The 9,770-nt window shown below is 36.6% G+C and overlaps 1 long non-coding RNA gene across 1 annotated transcript; it reads right to left on the reverse strand.

Annotated features, from left to right (window-relative positions):
* Nucleotides 1–5,215: 5,215 nt before the first annotated feature.
* LOC122146243 lies at nt 5,216–7,207 on the reverse strand. The gene is made up of 2 exons (XR_006160903.1): nt 5,752–7,207; nt 5,216–5,617 (listed from the first exon to the last, which is right to left on the reverse strand). It is a non-coding gene; the product is annotated as an uncharacterized LOC122146243 (long non-coding RNA).
* Nucleotides 7,208–9,770: the final 2,563 nt, after the last annotated feature.

Consider the following 9,770-nt stretch of genomic DNA (forward strand, 5'->3'; position numbering starts at 1 on the left):
TTGGTCCTGGAAAATTGCCAGATCGCCTTCCGTGTGAACGCAAACACGTCCCGGGATTGATTCCGGGATCAATTCCGGGTTGGGGACCTTGTAATATTGCCGGGTTCAGTCCCGGAACGAGCTCTGTGTGAACAAAAACTGGAATCAATGCTGTAAAGGGTTTGTCGTAGTGATGACGCACATTATCATGCGACTCTTTTACCATACGTTTTGAAGGCAGATCAATGTTCGCGACGAAAAAATATGTGCAAACTGTAATGAATCAGTTAACTCTTCACTATCCGTGCTGAAGCTGAGATCGTTCGCCAGCTTAAGTGAAAGTTAACGTGCCTAGCATTTTCGACTCCTACATTACACGTCACATCCTGATGTCACGTGTCATTACAGGACCTTTATGGGTTGTGTGTGAACGCACGCACAGATTCCTGCAAATCATTGGCAGTGTGAAAGGGGCAAAATCTAGCGACCCGCAAACAATTGCCGAGAGACATTACCCGTGTATTTTCCAGAATCGCAGTGTGAAAGGGGCTTAATGGGGTCGTAAGCCTTGTGTGCATTGAACTTACTTTTGTGAAATTTTGACATTACACACAGGCGCATCATACACATTATAAAAATGTATATATAAGACTATGTATATAGGCTATTATCATTGGGGTGAGATTTCTTTTAAAGATATTAATAGTTTTATTCAGAAAGGATGCATTACATTGATCAGTTTTAAAGTGACAGTAAAGATATTTATGATACACAATATGTACATTTTTTAAAACTTTCTATTAATCAAAGAATCTTGAAAATAAGGTATCACAGTTTCCGCAAAACTAAGCTGCTTTCAACATTGATAATATACAGAAAGTTTTATGAGCACCAAATCAGCAGATTTGAATGATTTCACAGAAATAAATGTAAAACATTTAAACTAAATTAAAACATTTTAAAATATATTAAAATAGAAAACAGTTGTTTTAAAATTAAATATTATTTGACAATATTACTTGAGAAATATAAATATATATATATATATAAAAATAGACTGAGAGAATGTTAACTACCTGTTTTACTGTATTGTTTAAAGGAAAAAAGTTTCTGCAAGTCATAGAAGTTTTTAGTGACATGACGGTGATGATGACAGTTTTCAGTTTAAGGACACATTCTATGCTTTTTTACCTAAAATAATCTTGAATATTTCTATATTTTTAAGTCACGCCTCTTTGTCCATGGATGGCATGGTTTCAGTTACTTTTTAATTTTTTGCAGTTCACTTAAATTTCCCTGTGTTGTGACAAATATTACGTGTAGCCATAAAAATCAAATGCATATTTATGTAAGAATTAGAAACAAATTTTGTTTAGAATAATTGACCATGTGACATTTAATAACTATTTCTGTTCATTTTCTTATTCATAGAAAAAGCTTATTTCTAATGACCAAAGACCCTTTGTTTCTTTCATGTCTCTGTTGTTCATCACTGTGTTGAGTACATATGGACATACACATTGCATCTGGAGTTCATGCTTCACCACCCTTTTGAAGTGTCTTTCTCTTAAATTAAAAAGTGTTAGTAAAAAATTAGCAAAAATCCCTCACCGCATAACTTATCAAGGAAAGTAGTGCTACTAGGCATGTTTGGAGTATGATATATGGTTCATACGATAAATCCTTTATCTACCATCTACAACTCTCTCTCTTCCACGTTCTTGCCCATGGCTACATTTCTATCTTTGCATCAATTAACACTGTGATTAATACAACAAGCAAGCCGTTTAGAGGTAATGGCAGACAATTAACATCTCATTGCACCATAAAGGGCTATGCTAACTACCCTGGCCACTGCTTTTCTCTGCCTGGAATTGAAATAAGTGTTTGTCTTCATTCATACACTATCTAATGTGAAGTGGGCCCACTTTGTATGCCACAACACCATTAATCTAATTAGAGTAAGCTGAGAATGAATTCATGTCTCTCCAAAGAGCATGAATGCAGCGTTGTCACTGGTATTTAGCGCTGTGCCACAGAAGCCCCGCACTTCCAGTGACGCTCTCGAAAATGAACCATTTTCAGTGTGCGTACTGAGACTTGTTGCTGTTTTTTTTTTTTCTTCACCTCTCCACATCCTCTCTCTCACTCGCTCTAATTATTAGAACATTGCAAATACAACTGTGCACATCAGTGAATAGAGCCGTAGCTGTGCTGTCATGGGCATTGCAGGAGGAAAAGTCCTTGGAGTGCTGTTGAATTAAATGATGCATTCTGATTGACAGCTACCTTGAGACTGGGCTGATGGAGTCGTCAAGGCAAAATGCTAACAGGCTGCCACCACTAGCACACACAGAAACACACAGTGCTTTGAACAAAAGCACTCATGGTCATGTATAATCAGACAATATATATTTAAAGGTTATTAGGGTGTATGTGCCAAAGTTAAGAAATGAAAACAGCTCCACCAATCAAAACAAGCCAATTAAAAATAACAGGGTGTTATTTCAGTACCATGTTAAATTTCAAAGCACTTTACCCTTTTGTGAGGGCAGAGATCTTTCTCACCCTCATGTCGTTCCAAACCTGTATGACTTAATTCTGACTGCGGAACACAAAAGCATATTTTGAACTGTTTGTGTCCATGTAATTTCTCTTACTTTATGTTCCACAGAAGACTAAAAGTCATGAAGCTACAGGAACAACATGAGGATGATTAAATGATGTTGGGTGAGCTATCCAATTTAAAGGAATAGTTCACCCAAACATGAAAATTTGTTGAAAATTTACTCACCCTCAGGCCATCCAAGATGTAGATTAGTTTGTTCCTTCATAAGAACAGATTTAGAGAAATTTAGCATTACATCACTTGCTTACCAGTAGATCCTCTGCAGTGAATGGGTGCCATCACAATGAGAGTCCAAACAAAAAGTCCCTTCCCTGTTGTCCTCTCACATCAAAATCCACTGGCATATTTGTTTAGAACTGCTTTGTACTATTTTTGCTCGTAAACAATCTGTGCACATTTCTCTCCTGATTCAGACAAGACAACTTTTTTCACTGGAGAAGGCAATATTATGGATAGAGGAATTATATTTTAGCTGGAAGCAATGGTTTGAAGTAAAACAAAAACAAACAAACAAAAAGCACCCTTGATGGATTTGTTTCTTACATTTTTAACTTGTATTCTTTAACTAATACAATTTAACATTTATACATTTTAAAAAATGAACATGAATTAAAAATGAACAATATTATATAGTCTCTCTCTCTCTCTCTCTCTCTCTCTCTCTCTCTCTCTCTCTCTCTCTCTCTCTGTCTGTCTCTCTCTATATATATAATCATTCAGAAACAAAAATGATCAAAATGATCATTAATATATTTATGCTACTTTTGTTTAGAATTATAAAGTCTGTCATTACAAACGTTTAGGCTTTCAGTTTAGGCATACATTAGATTTTTATGTAGTGTTGAAACCATTCTAGATGCAAATTCTAATCATATTATAATTGGCTCATAACACTGTAGGCCCCCTGTACAGCATGGACTGCCGGGGTCTCCGGTACATCCTGGAAAACTTATGTATCAGTCTCCTGCTTAGAAGTCACCTAGTCAAAGTGGTCACAGACAAATAAAGAGAAACTAGGCAAAAAGACAGAAATCAATGGACAGGGTGAGAGACACTTTTGATGCATGTGATCCAGTCTCTTTCATGGTAACGGTTGTGTAACAGTGTTTTAGAGGGAGACTCTTGATTATGTGTACACAAGGTCAAGGGTCACGACAGGCTGCGAGTGACCACCCAGTCTCCTCGTTCAGTTTCCGGACTTCAAGCGGACCCCCCCCCCCCCCCACTTTTCTCTTTTCTTTCATTTTCTGGCCCCTCCTCACAGCAACACTGGTTTTCATCTCTTGAAACAAAAGCTAACTGTTTTGCTCAGCACTAGATCAAGGGCCTCCTTTTTTCCTCCAGGAGAGGTGGAAAAACAAACATGTGGACGCCGATACCTTCTGTCACTTCCAGATTCACATCTGCAAGCTCCACCACTCTTCAGCTCCTCCACCCAGCTGTTGGAGAGCTTACACACACATACACACACACACACTCCCATGGGACCGGCCTGTTTATCAGCCAGCCTGCCAACCACATGATGGATCCTACCACGAGCATCAAAAGTGACACTTGGGAGGGTGGTAGCACGGGTTAAAGCCCCACACGAACACAGGGACTGGGCCGGGACGCTTGCTCTCAGCTGCGGACACAAATGTGTACGGATGCCCCGGAGAAAACGGTACTGTTTATACCGAGACTGTGATTCTCCCATTAGGTGTTCCAGCTTTGATGAGAACATTTCATCTCAGAATGGCTGATCAGCTGGAAGTTCCGTACATTTTTCTAAACTCACGTGATCGGCTCTGTTGGATCTGACATACAATGTCATGTTTTGATCAGGTCTTTGATCCCAGACACTATTAGTTGGCATCCCTTGTCTCTATACAGTGGTCTGCCACTCTTGATTTAAAGTAATGTTCTGCCAAAGAACAAAGTATTTAGTGAGGTTTTACACCATCAACTAGTATCATCTGAAAAAACAAAAAGAAATAATAAAAAAAACAAGGTTAATATATAATACTTTATGTACTATACAGTATATACTAGCTTTATACTTATTAATGTAGTGAAAGCATTTACAAAGGGTTTTAATTTTAAACCTTTTTGCCATTTTTCAGTCGTGGGAAAATCCTGAAGACTTGTTTTCTTGACTACTGACTGATTTGTTACTGTTTGTAAGTAGACACTAAGTATATATATTATTTTATTATATATTATAAGATTTATACTATAATACACATCTTCTTATACGTGTTGCTTTTTAAGTAAAATTATTAATTTTTAGGTATTTTGCCTGAAAATTGAGACAACAGATATTACTAATATATATATATAGAGAGAGAGAGAGCATTCTTTTAGTTAGTATATATATATATATATGTAAATTATGTTTTGTAGTGGCTTTCTCTCCACAGAACATTCAGAAGTTTGCCATCTCAACAATTTTCTTTTTTTTTTTTTTCAAACCACAATCATGGGCTTCCTCTTGCACAACGTGGAGAAATATTATTAAGTTTACACCACATTTTACCTCATAGTAATTTTGTGTGAACATAATGCTCATACTACTTGGTGTAATGTTATTAGTGAGTAGTTTAGAAGTATGAAAAACGGGACAGACTGTATATTTTTACATTTTATTTAATATTTTCCTGATTAACAGGCTGGCTATTCTAGTTCACCAGCTGCAAAAGCCCTGGAATTTGTGGTGGTCTGAGCTAGTCTTTTTTAAACAGGACCATCTATTTCTAATTCTTTTGTTTTCTGCTCAATGTTGTCCTCGAGTGTATTTTAATGAGCGCTGCTTTCCCTCTAGCACTCCATCCCTGGTGGGCTGCATCTCCAGCGTGCTTTTAATCCAGAGTGTCTTGATGCAAAGAGACTCCAGCAGAGTAAATCTTCATTCTAATTTGGTCAAGTCTTATGGTGTTGCGTTTCACTCGGCCTGCGATCCCAAGTGGCTATTCAACAGTGTAGAGCAAAGTCACCGTCCTTCTCTTGGCTCAATGCTCAGTGCCTTTTTCTCTGAGGGTGACAATAAAGAGAGCATTCTTTTTGTCAAACTGTACAGTAAATATGTTATTATGAAAATTATATTTTTGAAAGCAAATGTTAGTTATACGTGAACATAGGTACCATAATAGCATAATTACACACACTTGCACTCTCTTCTGACGATTACATCTTTGACTTGGAAACGGTTTATTGGAGAAGTAACCAGTGACCGGTGGAGGTCTCCTATTCGATTCTTTCAATCTGGTTCAAGTTCACATCAGCAAGCAGCTTTTATCTGGCCAGTAATCTCTCAATTCCCTGGACGGCCAATGCGTTATGATTGCATGTTCACGCCGCTCATGGAATAAGCTAAACATGAGCAGGCAGATCTCTGTTGATATCAAATGTTAAGTTGTTTACCATGATAAATCTGGAACTGCTTTAGCATTCAGTTTTTAATAATACTAGCACTAGGCAGTCTTTATTTAGATATTATGAAGTTAATCCTAAGGCTATTTTAGCATTTAAACATGTATGAAGGAAGATTTCAGTGCACTCTACCTGTCAAGTAGAGATGTACCCGTGAGCCTTCTGAAAGAAGTCGATCAAAGAAATTATTTTATGAGGTTCTAGGTAACATTATTAGCAATGTTTACCTGAGCATCACCCTCCAGTATCGCCATAAAACTTGGAAAACGATGACTGATGCTTTAATAAATACCTAAATAGGTCTATCAGACATGTGCATCAGAGATAGGTTGCCATCTTCTGGATTCCTTGCAAAACTTCACCAGACCCGCAGATGATGTTTCTGTCATTTCCTCACCTGACCTGTGCTGTAATTAATGTTTTGACAAGTGAGGTAAGTATTTGTCTTGAAATAATTATATTAAGAGAGCCAAACAGAGGAAGGAGGTACAGAGGCACTAATATTTCTCTGTGTAGCTCCATTCGGTACCTCAGTGCCCAGTGAATCATACTGTGGGTGGACTTTAATTAGCATCGCTCGCGCTGGAGTGCAGCCGTCAGCCGGTGACGAGTGGAACAGGCCAGGATCTTGGAGCGTGTGCTGTTATGGATGCGTGTGTGAGTGTTTTCTGTGTGAGTGAGTCTGCTGTAAAGGTGTGGCTGCTGAGTAAGTCTGTGACCACGCTGAGTCGGCACAAGCCCCGGGAAGTGCCAGAAGACAGTGCTGGCATCCTGTGCTCAGCACTGTGGTGGTGCTGTCCGTCGGGCTGGGAGACGCAGAGAGAACACAGCCCCTCTGGCCCTGCTCGTTCATGTCTGACTGGGCTGCCAAGCGAGCAGAGCACCTTTGAGCCTCAAAAATATATTATCCTCCTATCCAAGCCAGGGTAAAGCGAGGCCCTCTTTTTCTTCTTTTCACATTTCAATATGTGAACATTGGCATTGTTTTTATAATTGTTACCCAAGATTACACAATAACACAGAACTGACGGCTTATATCTTTACAGTATGTTTTTTTACAGCTAGATTTTTTTCCCTCATTTGACAGATTTTTTGTTGTTGTTTTTTTTGTGAAGGATTTTTGCTTTTCTCTAATTGTAGATATTGCATAATGTACTAAAAATAGTTAAAAATATACAAAAAGTATTCTGAATGAAGCTTAACCTTCTCTTTGAAGTCTTCAGCCAGACCCCAAATTCAGTCCCCAGAGCCACTGAAAAGAAAAGAAAAAAAGCAGTCCGTCATTCAAGATCACAATGAAACTCTTCAGATAATCCTGTTTTTCAAGAGATCCATAATTCAAATAAAATCATTTAAAATGTGATAAAATCTTCATAATCATAAAAAAACTTCATAAAAGACATAATCTAATCAAATTTTAATCAAATAATGAATACCAATTATAGTCAAGATTTTTGTTACTTTAAATATTGCACATTCTTGTTCAGCCTAATTTTATGCAAGTTTTCTATGAAATGAGATTGTTTGATTAAAATGAAATTTTTGATTTGTTCTAATGAAATCAGCATGGCCAGTATTTTAATTTTTATTTCCTTTTTATTATTAAATTGTTTACATTAGACAATTTTATATGCATGGGGACTTTGCAATTCAATACTCTAAGCTATTTAAAGACCCCTAAAGCGCAGGGTAAATTATACATTAATAATTAAATATTACTTATATAGTTTCAGGAAACCACAACATCTTCGGGTCATTTCTCCACACTCTTAATTTTACTGTCCTGAACAGCTAAATAGCAGAGTGTGAAATTTATATATATATATATTATGAAACATTATATGAAGAAGCTTTAGATTTGAATCCCTATTGTCTGACAAAATCCCTTGTATTTAGTAGGTAACAGCAGCATGTGCATGTGGGCTGAATTATTGTTCCATAAATGCTGCATCTCATCAGATCTGCTTTTAAAGCAGAAAAATCAGCCGTCGCACTGAAGTGTTTTCGGGCCCCTCGAAGTCTTTTATAAAGCCTCGATTTGATTGCTATGTTTATTCCTTCCTTTTCTGTGGACCTTTGTGTTTGCTCTCTGTTGTTAATAATTTAATGGACTGTGAAACCTAAACAAATAAGGAGGAGTGACACTGATCCATTCTTGTATTGTAAAACAGATGTTAATTCTGGGTACTTCTTTTTTTTCTTTTCTTTTGGGAAAATTTAGTAATTTATTTATTCTGTGACTTATCCCTATTATTAACCACCAATAGACCACCTATTATTAACTCTTTTATATCTAAAGTAATGTGACAGTTAAACATTATAATAAACATTATATTGTAGAATTTTTATGCACACTCTAGACATTTAACTTATTTATAGTAGTTTAGTTCTAATCATTGTTATTAAAATGCCTTTCCGTTTCTATATGACTACAGCTCCTATCAACCTCATTTTTCCTCTGATGATTGACAGGCTGTTGACAGGGGTATTGCGGTAGTATTTAGCGAGGTCTCAGAACCCCCGCTGCTAAAGTGAATTTTATGGAGTCGTCGGTCAGTCACACACATAAAGCAAAGTCAAAGCAGTCTCTAAATTCATGCAAATGAATGTTTTTTACATCCTGTCATGTGCGATATGCCACTTGATCGCTTTGTTGAAAAAAAGAAAAAAACAAAGGGTGCACGGAAAGTCAAGAGGACATTGACTGCCCCATGGCCTCTCCCTGCCCTAACATAGGGGCCCAGGCAGTGTGGAGTATATCATCAGACCTAATTTACAATCTATGGATTCCACCGGGTGGAACAGGGGCAAATATGAAGTAGTTAAGCGCTTGGCTAACAATGCTTAGCATTCAGTCAGAGGGGAATCTGTTGTGGTTATCTAATGTCTGCAATTATGACTTATTAATGAAGAGATTAGCCAGTGAAGTGAACAGAGAAATAAACGTAACTCTTTCACAGGGTTATGAGGAACAAATGACTGAGCACATTTAAACAATTAAAACAGTGTTGAAATGGTAGACTTTTTATTTTATTTTATTTTTGTAAAGAAATAAATATATTTATGGGGAAGTGTATGTATACTTTTGTTTTTGCTAATATTTAATATTTACTTTTTTTTTTTTTTTATTTAGTATTGGATGCAAGGCAATGTTAGCTCTTTTTACCCCAAGTATATTATAGTGTGTAACATTATGGAGTCAAATTGGAATACTTACTGTAGCTCATTTCAGAAACATTTCATGTTATATCTTCAAACATGCAGAGGCACATAAATATAATATTCTACCAACAGATGGAAAGAATGCTCTTTTAGTAAATGGCTTTCTGATTTTACATGTTAATGCTTCTGCTCTGATGTTATCCATCTGCATAATTAGCCTTTTTAGTAATAAGAACACAGTGAGTGAGACATTAATTAGACCCATTTAAATGTTTGGAAATCCAATAGTGCATTAACACACAAAACGGGGCCTCCTTGGCTCCAGTTTGACTATTTATTTATTTAGATAGTGTTAATTATATAACACTTCCTCCCCTTGTACCCTTCCTTTTCAATATGCACATAACATTTTCAGTCAGTGTAGTTTGTTTAGGATTTTGTACAGAATACAAGATTTAAATATTATTATTATTATTTTACATTTCATACACATTGTTAAACTGTGTTGTCTAATTTTTATTTGTATAATTTTTTTGTGTTTGGGTAATTGAACTGTGACTTTCTTTTAGAGGTACTTGCCTTATCAGTTCTT

Source organism: Cyprinus carpio, chromosome A9 (genome assembly GCF_018340385.1).
Source record: "Cyprinus carpio isolate SPL01 chromosome A9, ASM1834038v1, whole genome shotgun sequence".
Classification (NCBI taxonomy): Eukaryota; Metazoa; Chordata; class Actinopteri; order Cypriniformes; family Cyprinidae; genus Cyprinus; species Cyprinus carpio.